Source organism: Elaeis guineensis, chromosome 7 (genome assembly GCF_000442705.2).
Source record: "Elaeis guineensis isolate ETL-2024a chromosome 7, EG11, whole genome shotgun sequence".
NCBI classification, from domain to species: Eukaryota; Viridiplantae; Streptophyta; class Magnoliopsida; order Arecales; family Arecaceae; genus Elaeis; species Elaeis guineensis.
The window spans coordinates 57,716,865-57,736,171 of record NC_025999.2 but is presented as its reverse complement, the minus strand read 5'-3'; the positions used below and the strand labels follow the sequence as shown (position 1 = coordinate 57,736,171).

General features: G+C 39.2%; 1 non-coding gene across 1 annotated transcript; it reads left to right on the top strand.

The window, feature by feature from the left end:
• The first annotated feature begins 11,575 nt into the window (after nt 1-11,575).
• On the top strand, nt 11,576-11,681 carry LOC140859591 (small nucleolar RNA R71). The gene has a single exon (XR_012143129.1). It is a non-coding gene; the product is annotated as a small nucleolar RNA R71 (small nucleolar RNA).
• Nucleotides 11,682-19,307: the final 7,626 nt, after the last annotated feature.

Genomic DNA, 19,307 nt, shown 5'->3' with positions numbered 1-19,307 from the left:
AGCAATGATTAAGTTGGGGGGTGTGATTTATGTCACAAATTGATATAAAAAGTATCAATTAATATCTAAATTATCTAACTTTATTAGGAAATTGATACTTGTTATTATATTTTGCAGAAGAAGAGGTCATCAATAGAAAGAACAAGGAAAGAGGATTCCAACGGCATAAATTTTACAAAACAGAGTTAAATTGACCCAGAAATTGAAGAATGAAGAAAGAAGACTCAATTGGGTCAAACCCGAGTCAAATCAGGTCAAAATTGATCAAAAATCAACTGATTTGGTGATCTGGTTAGCCGCCTGGTCCACAGCAACAGGCGCCTGGACCATGGACCCATCGAGCATCATAAACCAGCCAATCAGCGAGTCTCGGCTCACCGCAATGCATCGCGAGCCGATCCACGCGCGCGGTCCAGGGCTCATGAGGAGAGAGAAGAAGGTCCGAAGGGCAACCTGGTAACTTCACATCACTCGATGGTCCGATCTTCTCTGATCAAGATCCAACGCTCCATATTTTTGCCCATCGGACGGCCACCATCGCAGCCGGTCAAGATCCAACCGTAATCAAGGCAATTGCAAGAATCAATAAACACTAGGATAACACGGGATCCTTCTGCAGCGCGATCCAACGGACGAAATCTTCCAGCGCCTTGATCGGACGGTCCGCGATGCATCCGACCTGATCCCATCTCTGCAGCGCGATCCAACGGTAGTGCTTCACCCAGATCGTGATCCGACGGCCCAGATTCGCTCCCGGCTTGATTTATTAGATGAATTGGGTCCTTTAGATGAAGATCGGACGGCTGAAATAATTTCTAGGTTTCTTGATGGATTTAAGTGCTTTTTGAGTGAGATTTGAGCCCCTAAACCTCCCTAACAGCCCTCTAAAACTCTTAGTCCCACATCTAAAGTTTTGAAAACCTTATAACCCCAAATGCCTATAAAAAGCCCCCAAAGGCCCTTATTTTAATGATTCTTTTCCTTCCGATCAAGCTTGTAACCCTAGATAGTGGGGTTTTTAGCTTTCTTCTCAAGCCTCGAGCTTTGAGATTTTTTAATAAATTTTTTTATATAAAATCTTATTTTTATGCAATTTTATCTCTTTACATTATGCAATTTATTTTTCTTGCAATTAGGATAGTTTAATTTATGCAATTTAATTTTATGCAATTAGGTTAGTTTAAATTATGCAGTTTAAATTTATGCAATTAGGATAGTTTAATTTATGAAATTAGGGTAGTTTATTTTTCTGCATTTAAATTTTGCAAGTAGATTTAGATCATGTCTAGCTAAGCATCCCTTCTAGGGTTTGCGATGAAGCTAGATCATGAGTAGGGTTTTACATAGGGTTCTTCTTTTTCTTAGGATTTCTTTTTCTTCCTCTTTTGCCAAGAATTTTTGATGAACTACAGTTGGGTCAGAGTCCCTTCATAGTTCATGCTTGATTCAGTGCATAGGAGGAGAAAACCCTAAGGGATCCTAGTTACTACTCCCCTGTAAAGAATCTTGATGGGTTATCATTGGGCCTTAGTCCCTTCATAATCTATGCTTGGGAAAGACAAGAGGAGTAGTCGTTAGGATCAATAAAAAAATTCTAGGTAGAATTCCCTAATCTAGATCTAGTGGATTCAAAAACCCTAGATCCTTAATCTTATTGTCTTTAGCAAACAACTTTCGATTTTCGATTTTCGTTAAAGCTCGCTTGAGCATAGATTTGAAAATCGTTTTTAAACCAAGTCTCTGTGGGATCGACCCGTACTCGCTGGTCGTGCTACTCTGCACACTGTGCGCTTGCGTTTTATTTACAAATTTTAAGATTTGCACATCATTGATGTGGTACTCTACCAGATCGCCTTAAGGGTGCTTGAACAATGGGCTCCGGATCTGATCTAACCAAATCCGATTTAGGTTCAGCAACTTGTGTCGATTTTTCCACCTGTCGAACTTTGTCAAGTTCGATCTTAGAGGCAACAGTTCCTTCACCAAGAACTCTTTTCCAAAAAGATTTCCTTAAGGCTGACAAACATTTTTTGCTCATCAGCTAGATAGAAGTAATACCCTTTGGTCTCTTTTGGGTACCCTATAAAATTACACTTGTCAGACCTAGGTCCAAGCTTGTCCGTAATTAAACGTTTAACATAAATCAGACACCCCCAAACCTAAGGTGCGAGAGTACTGGCTTACGTCCTATCCATATCTCATATGGCATTTTGGTTACAGACTTACTGGAACTCTATTTAGAAGGTAACAAGCTGATTCGAGTGCATATCCCCAGAGGAGATCGGCAGACCAGCAAACCCCATCATGGATCGAATCATGTCCAACAAGGTCCGATTCCTCCTTTCAAATACACCATTATGTTGTGGTGTTTCAGGAGGAGTCACTAGAGAGAATCCCATTCTCAAGATATGTCAGAAAATCATTGGAAAGGTATTCACCTCCTCGATCAGATCGAAAAGTTTTAATACACTTTCCATTTGTTTTTCTACCTCATTTCGAAATAGTTTGAACATTTCAAATGACTCCGATTTATGTTCATTAAATAGACATACCCATACCTCGATAGGTCGTCTGTGAAGGTTATGAAGTAAAAATATCCACCTCTTGCACTTGAGCTCATGGGTCCACATATATCATAATATACCAAACCCAAGAGTTCACTGGCTCGCTCACCTTTTTCAGTAAAAGGTGATTTGGTCATTTTACCAAGAAGACAGGACTCACAGGTTGGAAGTGATTCACAATCACCTTCTTCAAGAATTCCTTCTTGAGCCAACCTATTTATCCTGTTCTTATTGATATGACCTAGCCTACAGTGCGAAAGGTAGACTTCTGACACATTATCTATTCTAGGATTTACTGGAGGTTTGAACCACATTAACAGGTTGTGATAGAAAGTAAATTCCATTATTAAGTTGTCCAACAAACATTGTAACACTATTCAAAATGATATTGCAAACATTTTTTTTATTAAAAATTGATAACTGTTCATGGCCAAAAGGCCTACAAAAATAATATTTAATAAAAAGCTTGGACAATAGTGACATTCACTCAGAATTATATTTCGAGAATTGATTACAAGGTTCATGATTCCTAATGCTAGAACTGGAACTTTGCTTCCATCTCCAACGTTCAGGAATCTATCGCCTTCATCAAATCTCCTACTGACCTGCAGACCCTGCATCGAATTGCAAATATGATAAGGGCTTCCGTATCCAATACCCAGCAGTAGTATCACAAATGAAAATTGCAAGGTGTTATCATATAAGTACCTTGCTTCTTTTCGGCCTGTTCGGGTCCAGGGAGGCAATGTATAGAGGACAGTTCCTCTTCCAGTGCCCCTGCTTCTTGCAAAAGAAGCACTCCGCCTGGCTCTGGTCGGGCTTGCGCTTCTTGGTCTGACCCTGTGCAGACGTCCCAGTATGCAGCTGCACCTTCTTATTCTTCTTCTTCTTGTTCTTCTTCTTCCTTTCTTAAAGGGTCGACGACAGAAAAAGACCCTCCCACAACATTCACCGACTCCTTATGGAGCTGGTGATCCTTTTCAAAGTTCTGCAGCAACCCCAACAAACGTGGTAGTTCACTACAGGCTTTGTCATCCGAAAATGAGTAAGGAAAGGAGGAAGGACTTGGACAATGAATTAAGGATCGCATCCTTACCGAGCTGCTCGTGCAGGGAAAAGCCCAGTTTAGTTAGGCGCTCAATCATTTCGATCATGTACAGTACATGATCAGTGACTGAGGTTCTATCCCTCATCCGAGCATTGAAAATGGCACAACTAGTTTTGTGCCTTTCAACATCGTCAGACGTGCCAAAGGAGTCGTTCAACATTTGAAGCATCTCCTGTGGCTGGGCGTTCTCAAACCTGCGGCTGAACTCATCATTCATTGTCGCCAGCATAATGCACCGAACGGTGGTGCGGTCGTTGAGCCACTTCTGATAAGTGTCTCGGACCGTCCCTCTAACGTTCGGGGCTGGCTCCTCAGGTGCCGGATCTGTTACTATATAAAGGATCCGCTCATGCTCAAGGATGATTTTTAATTTTCGATACCAGCTATCGAAATTAGGTCCCATGAGCTTGTCATTATCTAATAATGATCGGAGGGACAGGGTAGTGGCCATAGCTGCATAAAGAAAAACCAGACCTCTATTAGTACATAAATTATAAATACTAAAGACTTGGACTTTAGTCTAAAGTTTCTCCCAGTATTTTTACAAACTGATAGCCTCAACCTCCAATTTGAGGTATTACTTTAATTCCTTAGTGGGTACTAGAATCCACACAGACTACACATGAGCCCAACTTTGGTTGGTCAACCCATGTGCATCTATGGGTAGGTTCATAATCAGTTGTTTCTCTAAATAACTTCTAGTAATTGATTTTGCCCCAGAACCTAATCAGTAGGCTTTGGCCTCACTGAAAAGATCTGGTTAGGTCAACCATTAACATGATTTGATTTGGTGAATCGGACCAATAAATGATCAGGCCCGACTTTGGCCGGCCAACCTGACCACCATCAAAAAGACTCAAACCAAATTATCATATTATGAATGATAATTCCATTAGTCAATAAGCACCAGGCCTTTGGACCTCCAATGATTATTAAACTAATGGACTCATTATCACTCACTTAATGGGAGGCTATGACTTAGTTATCAATATAACTTAATCATTTTTAGGGACCTAATAATTTTTGAAGATTTTATTAAAGGATAGATGAGAAGAAAATATCCAGCCAATTTCAATCCTCCCACTGACTTCACCAAGTCAGATTAAAAAAGAATTTAATTAAAGCTGGCATTAGGAGCACCTAAATCAGTCAAACTGATTTACCTAATGACATGGGTGAGCCCTAATCACCAAGTGATCTAATCAAAACCTAATTCATCAGGTTGGCCAGGTAAGTGAGATCAGTGGTGGGGATAAGCCATTAACTCGTCAGAGATCGAATCACTGCGACTAGCTCCCGCTTAAAAACTACTGATCAAAATGCCAAACTTACCTTAGACACCAACCGATTCATTAGTTTCAATTTGATCAATTTAGTAAATAAGGTTTCACCGCGTAGCCATGAATTAAGTCCATCTTGATCTAGTTAAAGACATGGACCCATTCAACTACAACTATTGGAGTGGAGTCTAGAGTATCCTTGACCTAATCTAATTCAACTTTTGATTAGATTTAACCAATTACTCTAATTTAGTCCATTTCTTTAAGCTAACCTTAGGTCTAACCCAATTATGGACCTAATCCATCTAACCCATTGACCCACAAGTTTATGCAATTGTCTTAAGTCTTAATTTACAATTCTAGACCTACTAGACAACACTTAATTCTTTTAATTAAGTATTTGGGCTGATGGGTCAGGGTTTGGCATTTCAAAAATAATTTTTAAATTTGAAAGATTTTATTTTCTGTTCACCAAATATGTTGACTCATTTCACAAATAGATCAGCACATTTCATAAATAGCAATCCTATTGCTAATTACATAATAGAAAATAACTCAATAAAATAAATCATGAATATTTCTTTAGATCTAATCTAACACATTCATGATAAATTTCACAATTGAACCTTTACAATTAATTTCTTTCACTGCTTCATCTGCATGAGATATAATTGCAGTGGCACCCCCTACCGCCATAGGAGATCCCATCGAATGGGAGGAGAGGGCCTTTAAACCCTGCTTTTCTCCTATGACCGGACGGTCATCGCAACCAACCTAATTCGATTACTTGCTACTTGGATCAAGTATATCTAAATATACCAATTTCAAAATTTAAATTTTAAATTTCAAATTTTAAATTTTAAATTTTAAATTTCAATTTCAAATAAATTTCAAATTTTAAAATTTTAAATTTCAAATTTTGAATTTCAAATTTTTGAATTTTGAATTTTAAAATTTGAATTTCAAATTTTTGAATTTTGAATTTCGAACAACTTTCAAAATTCAAAATTCAAATTTGAATTTTAAATTTTAAATTTAAATTTTTAGATTACAACTTAATCTACGCATGCAAATATATATATCATATCTAAGAACCCGCTCTGATACCATTTGTGGGAAAATTCAGTGCAGGGGTAAAATGGTAATTTTAAAACTTTTTCAAAATCATGATTTTACAGTGAAAATTATTAATTAATCTAATTAATTAATATAAATTTACTCTACATTAGGATCTAAATATAATATATAGCATGTATTCATTTAAATTTGAAATTCAAATTCGAACAGTAAACACTTTACTGTAATGTGTTCAGAACACAATACCTTTGTGCGGGTAGTAGATCGCCGCAATCTGATCACCGTCGGGAGAGTCTGATCATCGTGATATAGCCACACAGTGTGTCTGGTCTCTGCGGATCATCCACATGAAGCTTTCAGTCTGATCGACTCCTCACGAGTGCTAGCTCGTTGTAGAGTCCTTTTGACGGTCGATGCTGATCGAACTCTTTCGATCGATGTTGTCGATTTTTCAGATACTCTAAATCATCAACAGATGTGCTTGAGAGGATGTTGAAGATCTTCTTGAGATTTTGTGAGCTCACGACACTCATAGCTCACTTTCTCACTTCCCGAACCCCAGGCTAAACTCTAGGAACTCATCGGAAACCTTGCACCCACTTTTCTTTCTTTTCTTTCTTTTTCTCTTGAAGAATATGGACTTCCTTCTCACGCACAAGACTTCTCACGCCCCAAAATTTTTCTCCAAAAATCTTCTTCTTGCACGCCCCACTCTTCTCCTCCTTTTATAACAACGTCAAACGTCTTATCCAATAAGAAAGGATAAAGATGAGTAATTGCACATTTGAATTCAAATCAAATTTTGAATTCAAATGGACACCAACTCATCCTTATCCACTAAAGGTGTGAGGCATGGCTTAAATTATGCATGGAGTGATTTCATGAGAAACCTTTTCTCATATAATAAATGGGGCATAAAAAGAGGGATAAGGTGCAAAGATTGATTGCCCATTCAAATTCAAACTTTATTTTGAATTTGAATGGCCAACCAATCATCCTTATCCATTTATTTGGCACATTAAAGTGGGATGTGGAGAGGGCTTGGTGTGAGAAAAAATTTATGAGAAGTTTCTTCTCATGAATTCAAATGGGTGCAATGGAAGTGAGGTGGCGCATGGAGATTGGGTCAAGGTGGTTTAATTATTTAAACCAACCTAATTGAACCAAATAAGTTAGGCCAATTAGACTAATTTAAATCCAACTTAATTAGGCTTAATTAGGCTCAATAAAATTTAATCAAATCAAAATTGACTAAGCCCAACCCTGATCAAATCAGGGACCAAACCAACTCGACGATTAGGTCAACTCTTAACCTAATCGGGTCAAATCCAACTGAATCCAATTCAATTGGACTTGATCCAAAAATAATTACTCAATCAAATTGAGTTAATTAGTGATCAAATGACTAATTAAACCTCTCATAAATACTGAGTCCAAATCCGATGGGCAATCAGGCATCAGAATTCATCGATATGTTACCCTGATCGAAAAATCCCAACCAGTGGGACTCTTGACCCCGGTACCCATAATGTGTGAAACTCGTGATTAGAGAATCCTAATTCTCGATCACTGAGTCTCAAACATGTAGGATTCTACATCAGCCATCAGATCAGATAGGAGCCTCTAATGTGTGTGACCCCGCAGGTTCGAACCTAAGTCGGTAGCACAGGAACCAATTCCTGTACTAATCGAAGTGACCATCTAGTAATGGTACCCGACATCCGGATAGGTCGAAGAGTCACAATCGCAACACTCAAAACCTACATGAATATGGTTACTGTATAATTCATCTTTTTGACCCCTGTGTTTAGGACAACTCAGGGTTAAACTGTCAACCCTGATCAGATCATCCGAATCGTGCTTAACTCAAACAGTCCTGTGACTCCTCACAAGGACTACCCTAGTCAAGATTTTGTTAAATTGAAACACGACTATACACAGCTCCTAAACTAGAGTGGTCAATCCCATCTTGACACATGCACCGACAAGTCAAGTATTTGACTACACCCAGCAGCCTTCCATCACTGAATTAAAAATTCAGGTAGTCTAGTGCCTAAGTGCAGTGAGTTGCTTGCAAGTCACCATGGCGTCTCAGGTCGGAGGGATATTTGTACCCATATTCCATCGGAGCAAATCTTGACAGCAGAAATAGCTCTGGAGTCGGTCACATTCAGTGCAGATGTACCCTTACATCTATCTGTATGCCATACCAGTGTCTCCATACTCATTGGTTAAGAGGACAACCAACCTATATGGCACACAACGACCTATGCTTGATAAATGTGGTCATCCTTGATAACAACGTATCATTTGATCGCGAACAGATTTAAGGACTAAATGACAAATCCTCCTTTGTCGAGTCTAAATAGTCCTAAGGACTTCACCACAACATAGGAGTTCATTAGAAGATGAAACATTTTGTGATGAAAAATATCAAAATAATTTTTATTAATTCATAATTCATGTACAAATACAAAAATGAGCACAACCGTCAACAGGCTGACGATTGGCTTTGGAACACTATTCCCAACATAATGGTGTGTCCTTGGCCAACAGATTGCACAGGAGTCTTGAAATCTTGCTAAAGTCTTTGATGAAGCGTCTATAAAATCTGGCATGACCTAAGAAGGATTGTATTTGTCGGACCGAAGTAGGGAGTGGAGTTTTGAAATGACCTCAACTTTGGCTTTATCTACCTCGATCCCTCTTTCAGAAATAATATGTCCTAATACAATTTATTTTCGCACCATGAAATGGCTCTTTTCCTAACTTAGGACAAGATTTGTCTCCATACACCGTTTAAGAACTTTGGAAAGATTATGGAGACAATCCTCAAAGGTGGTTCCAAACACAGAAAAATCATGTATAAAAACTTTAAGACATTTGTCCATCATATCCAAAAAAATGGCCAGTATGCACCGTTGAAATGTAGCGGGTGCATTGCAGAGCCCGAATGGCATACGCCGAAAAGCGAAGGTGCCATAGGGGCAGGTGAAGGTAGTCTTTTCTTGATCATTTGAAAATACAGGTATTTGATTGTACCCTGAATAATCATCAAGAAAATAGAAGAAACTTTGTCCTACTAACCGTTCTAAGATTTGGTCGATGAAGGGCAATAGAAAATGATCCTTCCTAGTAACGACATTTAGTTTTCTATAATCTATGCATACTCGCCATCCAGATGATATGCGAGTGGGAAGCAGTTCACCTTCTTCATTCTCAACCACAGTAATACCTGATTTCTTAGGTACTACTTGAGTGGGATTGACTCATTTACTATTGGATATGGGGTAGATGATTCCAGCATCTAACCACTTTACCACCTCTTTCTTTACTACTTCACGCATGTTTGGGTTCAATCTCCTCTGCATATCTCGATGGAGTTTGGCATTTGCCTCAAAATGAATATGGTGCATGCAAATGGAGGGGTCAATTCCTTTTAAATTGGCAATGGACCAACCGATAGCCTCTTTGTGTTCTTTCAGAATACCAACCAATTGTGCTTCCTGATTAGGGGTCAAGTCTGATGCAATGATTGCCAGGAGGGTGTCATTGGGTCCTAGAAATACATACTTGAGCGTGGCAGGAAGGGGTTTCAATTCTAACGTAGGTGGTGATTCTAAAGATGGGGCTATTGGTGTACTGGCTAATGTGGGCAATGGCTCATACTTGATTGTCCATGGAGGAGTGGTTTTATCGTGTGGTGTATCCAACAAGGTGTTAACTTCTTTCATATATCCCTCAAAGTCATACACTCCAAAGTGAGCCAAGCAAGTATCTAAGGGGTCTGGTGCTAGAATTGTGGGTGTTACATCTTCTATAATGTCTTCTAGTGTATCTACTTCGAAGCAACTATCCATTGATGGTCTTTGGGAAGCACCAAACATATTTAATCTCAGTTTCTTATTCCCAAACAATACGTCCATGACTCCTGTCCTACAATTAATGCATGCATTTGTCGTAGCTAGGAAGGGTCATCCTAAGATAATGAGAATTTATCTTGGGTTGCCACTTAGTTTCATGTCGAGAACCAAAAAATCAACTGGAAAGTAAAACTCATCTACCTTGACCAAGACATCCTCAAGCATTCCACGTGGTTCCTTAATTGATCTGTCGGCTAATTGCAGTGTGACTGATGTGAGTTTCAGTTCTCCAAATCTAAAAAGTTCATACACCGAACTAGGTAAAAGATTCACACTTGCCCCTAAGTCCAGAAGAGCTTTTTCAATGTGATAATCTCCTATAACACAGGAAATGATGGAGGCTCCTGGGTCCTTAAGCTTTGGAGGAGTGGCATGCTGGAAGACAAACTAGCCTGTTCAGTGAGGCGTACTTTCTTTGGGATTTGTGATCTAGATTTACATTTTTGGGTGCACAAATCCTTCAAAAATTTGGCATAAACAGGGACCTGTTTGATTGCATCTAGAAGGAGAAGATTAATTTGGACTTGCTTAAACAATTTCAATATCTTGTCAAGTCTTTCTCTCTTCTTATCTACAGAAATAGGGGCTTTCAGGGCATCCGAAAATGGGGCTTTAGGCAAGTAAGATGATTCCGGTGCAGTTGGTTCATTCTCTATTTTAAGGTCCTCCTTGTTCTTGGGTAATTTGGCTTCGGTTAGAGGTTTAGGGTCGGTCTCATTGGTTTTACTAGTGTGTTCAATGATCTTCCCACTTCTCAGAGTCATGATTGATTGGCATGTTCAGAAAAAGCTTTTGGATATTAGAGCTCTCAATCACAAATTGTCCTCTTGGGTTGCTCTCGGGTTGGCTAGGTAATTTTTCTCCTTCCCTCCTATTGAATGCAGTCGCTAGTTGACCTATTTGGATCTCTAGCTTAGTAATGGATTGTGTGTGAGAGTTAGGGTCTGAGTGTTGACTTCTAATCGTTCTAGTGCTTTCAGAACTTTTTTCTCAAAAGCTGAGCTGTGACCAGTAGTAGACGATTGAGGAGTATTTTGAAATTGATGGTATGGTCCATGCCTATATGTTGGGTCCTGATATTGAGGTCAAGGTGCGGCAGGGCCAACCACTGGTTGTGGTCTCCAGAAAAAATTTGGATGGTTTCTCCAGTCAGGGTTATAAGTGTTTGAATATGGATCATTTCCTGATCTGCGAGCTTGTTGGACTTGAGCTTGCTGAACCTGCTCGTGCATAAACTTAAAAAATTGAGGTGCGGCTAGGCATTCACTAACAAAATGATTCGGACTTGCACACAATGCATAAACTTCTTGGATTGGGTTAGGTGGAATAGGGATTGTCCAGTATTTAGAAGACAGTCTAATTTTTGAGACAGTTTATCTACCTTACTGTGGATATCCATGACGTTTCCAATCTGATAAATTCCACTTCTTTTTTGTTGAAGCATGGGTTGCTCTCTAGAGGTGGCAGACATATGATGTAAAAATTCTCACTAAGTGCTTCAAAGAGCTGCCAGGCTTCATCCTCATTTTTAGTATGAATGTCCCACCACATGATGCATCAACCATTTATCGGTGTTTCTCCGATAGACCATCATAAAAATACTGACAAAGTTGCCATTTAGGGACCGCATGGTGTGGACATTTACGAATGAGGTCCTTTAACCTTTCCCATGTCTCATGAAAAAGTTCACCCTCCAATTGAAAAAAACTAGTGATAGCTTTTCTAATTTGATTTATTTTTCCAATTGAAAAGTATTTCTTGAGAAATTCTCTCTGAAGATGATCCCAAGTTGAAATGGTTATAGAGTCTAAGGAGTTTAACCAATGCTTGGCTTTGTCCTTAAGTGAGAAAGGAAATAATTTCAACCTAAGGGCATCATCGGAGAAGTTTTGGATTTTTACTGTGGAACAAATTTCAAGAAATTCATTCAAGTGTTTGTATGGGTCCTCGTTATTAAGTCCATAGAATGATGGCAACATTTGAATAATGCTAGACTTAAATCTCATATTGGGTAGCTTCTACTGGAGGTGCTTGAATGCATGGAGAGTATGTATACGAGGATAGAGTGAAATATTCTCTCAATGGGCATGAAGGATTAGCCTCACCAGGTGCAACCATATTTCTAACTTGGATAGTCCTAAGAGTCTTTTCTAATTCTTCGTCTAATGGTTGCAAGTCGGGTTTTAGTGATCGTCGACCTAACATGCAACTAAAAGGTCTATGTAGGACTATCCTAGTCTGTTAAGGATTATTTTTTTTTTAAAATTAAGAGGAGAGGAGAAGAGAGAAAAGAGTTCTAAAGAAGAGATCCTAAGAAGTCTTAAAACTAATAGAAGAATTAGTTGTGGTTAGATTTTAATTACAATCAAGTTAGCACGCAGTGGACTCTCTATCCTAAAGTTACCCTAGTTCTAGACAGCTCCTAACTGTAGTTAGCCTTCAAGCCCTCCAAGTCGGAGCTTGACCAACCAACTGGCCAGATAAGTGTAAGGTTGGTGGGAGTCCCCCCATTGCTTTCCTTAGACACCAATTAAATTGGCCAGGTCAGCGAATGGAACCAATTAAAAACCACCTTCCTTCGGGCCCAGTCATCCCGCAAACCACTTGCCTAGACACCAGCTAGCTGACCAAGTCTAACCTGGTTCAACTCTCAGGGTCACTTGTCCTAATAAGCTCGAAATCCTTAGGGGTCAACGTCTAATTAATTTTAGATTAAGGTTTAGGTTATGCAAATGCAAGGGAGTGATTTGTGGGCCAAGGAAGGGTGATCAAATCCCACCTTATCTTAGTTAATGGGTTGCACCCTTAAAGTTAATTATGGAGATGCAATGCAAAGAAACAAGGTGTCCAATCAAGTTAGAAATTTTTATATTTGAGGTTACGCTATTTTAGTTAAGTGTTATGAAATGTCAGTGGCTTTTTTTTTAATTAATTCAACTATGCCAAGATCTCCAACAATGGCATCAAAATTTAATGCATAGTCGTTGATAGCACCAAAAATAACTCTACTCACTACGTAGGTAGGATGAGTCGAGATCGTATCCTCAGGGATCTTGGGCTAAGTTGAAATTGCAAAATAAAAGAAAGAAGCATTGTTTTGATTTAGAAAATAAATTATCTTAAAATTGATGTAATTAAAAATAAAGAGCTCGGGAGTTTTGAATTAATTTTGTACTAATAGAGTTGTATCTCTTTTTTTTAATTAAATAGATTGATTAATCTTAGGAAAAATACCTATCTTTCTCGCACACTCCGTACCCGTAGATCACAGTGCGTCTTCGAAAGTACTAGATAAACAACTCTTCTTTCTCGGCATGCTCCGTACCCGTAGATCACGGTGCGTCTCTGAAAAGTAAAAGTTATTCCTAATATTAATCTAATAGGAAAGCATAAATAAAAGCATATAAAAAGAGCAAATAAAGAACTTATGATGATTTAAATAAAAAGTATAATCTTTATTGCATATAAAGAAATATAAGAAAGTTTAGAACAATAAACCACTCTGAGTCGTTACAAAATTTCTTCTCCTCTCCCGAGACTGCTAGCCTAGCTGCTCATGGAGTAATCCCTTTCTCTTCCTTTATGCAAGGCTCTAGAAGAATTTCTGGACTCCCCTCAAATGGGAGTACAAGAGCCTTTTTATAGGTGTTAGGAGGGAGGAGTTTTACATGATTTTCAGATGTGGAACTAAAGAAAATACTAAGGACTAAAAGATGGATGGATGAGATGGAAAGATCACAAGCAGATAAAGAAAATATAAAATTTTCCTCTTGAAGTATTTCCAAGTATTATCTTTTTTCCTTTAATTTTCAGATCTATCTGCTATTATGAGCGTCCGTCTGTCCCCACGAACCCGCCATGCCGCACGCCCGCCATGCCCGATGCCGCGCCATGCCCGATGTCGTGCGATCACACCAACAAAAGCCGGCATCTCTATTTCACTTGAAACCTCATGCACCTGCATCTTGGATCGAACCCACCACGTTTGAACCAAGCTACTCGCCAGCTCCCACGCTCAAGCCTCGGGCCCGCACCAAAATTCAAATCGCATGAAGCCCACCAAAAACGTGCCAGCCACACTCCTTTACGCTCCTTTTTGATTAGAAAATTACAAAAAGAAACTTTTGTTTCTTTAAAATGACGTCTATATCCTTTTTGGGTTTCTTGCATAGTATCTTCATTTTCTATAATACCGTATGCATCCTTCTTTTATTTAAATTTTTTTTAAGTCCAATTTTCTTCAAACTTGACTCTTTTTGATCTGCAAATCGGACTCTTTGTATCGGCGATCACCTTTCCTGTAAAACATAAAAAAAACATCAAATTTTAATAAATAAAATAAATTAAATATAATTTTTTGCTTTAAATGACTTAAATTAAGTGTTTATCAGTGCGATCCAGGGCATGCTGACTTCATCGATTAGATGGAACTCCAATTCTCCAAATCTGAAAGTCCAATAATCTATGCATTTATTATCCTTAAACTATATTCTTGTTGAATCAGCAATAAAATTTTTATTTTGTTTTACAGATCTCAACCCCATCTCCAACATTCACCAAATGGGTGCTCCTCATCCTCGAGCAAACTGAGTGGAACCTATCTCCAAAGTTTGCCAAGTGGGTGCTCCTCATCCATGGACGAGATGAGTGAAACCCATCTTTAAAGTTTGTCAAACAGGTGCTCCTCATCTACAAATGAGCTGAGCGAAACCCATCTCTGAAGTTCATCAAAACGGCACTCCTCATCTATGGATGAGTTGAGCATAACCCATTTCTTCAATTATCACTAAATGGGTGCTCCTCATCTATGGACGAACTGAGCAGAACCCATCTCCAAAGTTTGCCAAAATAGCATTCCTCATCCATGGATGAGTTGAGCATAACCCATTTCTCCAATGATCACCAAACAGATGCTTCTTATCCATAGACGAGCTGAGCAAAAACTATCTCTGAAGTTCATCAAAACAGTGCTCCTCATCCATAAATGAGTTGAGCAAATCCTATTTCTCCGATGATTGCGAATGGATGCTCCTCATCCATGGATGAATTGAGCATAACCCATTTCTTTGATGATCGCTAAATGGATACTCCTCATCCATAGATGAGTTAAGCAGAAATCATCTTCGAAGTTTACCAAAACGGCGCTCCTCATCCACAGACGAGTTGAGCATAACCCATTTCTTTGACGATTGCCAAATGGGTGCTCCTTGTCCACGGATGAGTTGAGCATAACCTCATCTTCAATGTCTGCCAAATGGGTGCTCTTCATCCATAGATGAGCTAAGCAGAACCCGTCTTTAAAGATTGCCAAACAGGCGCTCCTCATCTACAGATGAGTTGAGCATAATCCCATCTCCAATGTTTGCCAAATGGGTGCTCCTTGTCCACAGATGACCTAAGTAGAATCCATCTCGAAGATCACCAAATGGACACCCCTCATCCATGGACAAACTGGGTGAAATCCATCTCTGAAGTCTGCTAAAACAATGCTCTTCATCCATGGATGAGTTGAGAATAACCTATTTCTCTGACAATCGCCAAACAGACACTCCTCATCCATGGATGAGCTAAGTGGAAACCATCTCCGAAGTTCTCCAAAATGATGCTTCTCATCCACGAACAAGTGGAGCATAATTTGTTTCTATGATGATCACCAAATGCGTGCTTCTCATCCATAGACAAGTTGAGAAGAATCCATCTCTGAAGTTCGCCAAATGGCACTTCTCATCTATGGATTTGTTAAGCATAACCCATCCACAGGCACTCCTCATCCACGGACGAGTTAAGCGATTACCATGATTAAAACCACCCTCATCCCTATATGGCTCGACTGATGATTAGACTCATAGGAAACCAACTTTGGTAGATGTTACCTCATCTCTAGATGAAAATCTACTTAGGCCAAAAAATTTGTTTGGTCGATCCTAAAAATCCGATCTCTGAAACTTGTGAATCATCAAAATAAAAAGAGGAAAGAATATGATATAAAAGACAAGTTTCTATTAAAAATAAAATTCTATACAACTTTTAGGTTAGCCTTGTACAAAAAATACCTCAGTCGAAGCCGACAAGGAGAAAATAGGCTGACCACCAAGTTAGCTCGAACACACTCGAGCTTGAATACAAGAAAAAGTAGAGATCTCAGGCGTTGGCGGGGGCTCCAGGCTTTGGAAGCATGATCACTGTGGGAGGATGGGACTCCACATCTTCGACCACCTAGCTTTTGTCAAACCCTGTATTGGCCTCTGCCTTGGCTTGTGCCTCCCTTGCTGCGATGACCTCGGTCAGCTCTTCCTCCTTCTCATCATCTGACTCTAGTAGTCTGAGATCTATTGGAAAGAATCCTTTACGAGTGCAGAATATGGATCCTCCATCTAAGATTACTAATACTGATGATAATGTCAATACCATAATAGAAAAGAAGAAGAAAGATATAAAAAAAAAGATAATTAAATATTTGAATCAACCCAAGCTTACCTCCATGGGATATGCAAGCTTCGCTATGAAAGAAAGAACAAATACAAGAAGAGATCACATCCTCTCAACTCTCATACGTCAATCTCTCTCTCTCAATAAGAAGCACAAAAGAAATATTCACAATGCTCTCAAAATCCCCCAAGGAGACTCTTTAGCCACTGCTAGCCCCTCTGCTCACACTCTAAGTCGCTACCAGATCCTCAGCCATGCTCACTATTTTCACAGGCCGTCAGACCCCTTTTAAAAGCCCTAAACCGACTCCTGTTAGGATTTTGGCCATTTGATTACCCCTGCATGCATCCGCAACAGTCCGATTGTGCCCGCAAACAACCATGGCCGTCTGATCACATAAATCTATGCATGGACCACACATAGACTGCAAGTGTGGATTGTGTGAGGCTTGCAGTGGTCTGCACATCTTATGCATGCTGCGGCCATGCCGCCTGGGGGCTGTCGGTGCCAGTAGGCCTGGGCACCTGTAGGCCAAGCCTACAAGCTTGTGCATCGCTGTTGGCCATGCTTATGGATCTCATCCATCTTGGGCTTCGCTACTGTGGGTTTTCCTTCTGTGGATCGAATTTTAAGATGCTAAAATTCAACAATCTCCATCTCGACTTGATATTTGGCCTCCACATAACTTTGAGAGCTTTTAGATGATCTCGCTCCCATGTCTTGGGGTAAATACTTGGCTGTGTATAGATGGACAAACATGAAAGTTGAGCTAGGCCATTCGATCCCATCTCCATCATATGCTGTGATCTATCTGATCTGAAACCTGCTCGGGATTGTCTCCTATGGTAATAGAAACTTCATCCTACGACCTGTCATCCTTCCGAGTCTTCCATCTCATATCCAATCCATTTGTACCTAAAACTCTATCTTGTGCTGAGCTCCCACTGGCACCTAAAGCTTCACCTCGCACTGAGCTCCTGATCAAGAGGTAATATCTTCTATAATTTTTTTTCTTCATAATAATCCTATTGCCATGCACAACCTTTAGGATTCCATCATCAGCTCTCCATCTATAGCTGCTCGAATTCAGTCTGGTCAGTGACATCAAATTACTTTTGAAATTGGGTGTGTATCGGATCTCATCTAATTTCTTCACTGCTCCATCATGGGTTGTAAGCTGACAGTCTCAATCCTTTAATCGCACAGCTTGATCAATTCGATAGATAAATAGTATCCTCACTACTCTTTAGGAAATCAAATAGTTTCTCTCTGCAACAAATATGATGTGAACATGTAGAATCTAAAATTTACCATGAGGAAGAAGTACATACCTTATCAGACATGAGAAAAATATCATCACTTTCTTTCGTATCGCTATCTTGAATTGTCACTGTAGTAGCCTTCGTCCGATCTCTGAGCTGTAGACAATCTCTAACTCGATGTCCTAACTTATCACACCAATAGTATCTGATCTTGCTGAAGTCCTTTGACTTAGATCTGAACTGCTCATCTTGCGATCCTCTATCCCTTTATCCTCTGCCACCACTACCTCCAGTCACTGCCAAAGTCGAGTCGCCGCTTGAACTCGAAGCTCGATTCTCCTACCTGAGAATCTCATGTTGAAATTCGAGATTTGGTGCATGCATATATGTTTCAAAATTTTATTTTTTAAACACCGCAGTGGAGAACAAGATTAAAATACTTTTAATTTAAATTATGTATGCATAAAAATATAAAACCATATGGATCTATCTCATATACTGAAATTGATATATGCTGAAATTCAGATTGTGATCAAATCACATATCTGTTTCGCAATCTTTTTCTTCAAATCTAGATCTGAAAGAAAAGAGATTTTTTTATTAGCTGTACAAGTGTCTGACCTCTATAAGTATCCACTCGAGATTAGCCTGCAACAGTCCTTTTTAATTTGAATTTTTATTTTTCAAAATTCAGTCTGCTAAATTTGAACGAAGCCTGGATCGTGATCAATGCTTGATCTCTTTTCTTGATGTTCATCTTCTCCTCTTTTCTAGAGTTCCTTTCTTGCTATATGCTGCTACCAGATGCTAGAAACTAGCAAGAAAGAGGCACCCAACAGCCTTTGGGTATGGGACTCCATGGGACGAGCATCCCAAGAGAAAGAGAGGGAGAGGAAGAGAGGGCATGGGACCTTTTTTTTGGCATGTGGGGTTGTTGGTTTTGATGCTCTAGGGATCTTAGGAGAGGTCCTTTTAAATAGGCACAAGGATTGAATCCTATTTAATCTCATAATACAAGTCCTACTTGCATTGAGTTTTCTATTAACTTAAGTTATCTAACTTACTTTAGGAGACCCTTTAGGTGCCAACAATTGGAGCCCTTGCACCCTAATAAGATACTCCAAAACACACGCAAGAGATATCCCAAAGGAGAACTAAAAGCTCTCTAATCAATGGACATGCCCAACTTGATCAAATCAAGGTGGTGCCCAATAATAACTATTAAGAAAATTAATTAGAGACTTGCACCCTTAATTTATGTGATCCATAATCTTAGACACCTAACAATTAGACTCTCATAAATTTTATTTATATAGGTTATTAGCAGATAATTAAGTTAAAATTATCTTATCAAATAAGTAATCCCAACGGAAAGAAGAATTGGATCCAACCATGTGCTAGTAAGGTTATCATGAACCCAATGAATTTCTTTAAACCCAATTGACACTTCATAAGCTCAATTACTAATTGCAAACCTAATCCCTTTATTGTGTGACCCCATAAATTTAATTTTATCTGATAGTGAGATATACAATGATCTCTTATCATTATATCATTGAAACTCTTTTCAATGGATCGAAGTAATTCCACTCTAACTCAGCAAAGATTGTCAATCTGAAATAATCCTAGTGAGCTCTAACAATCCACCAGTGACATCTAGCAAT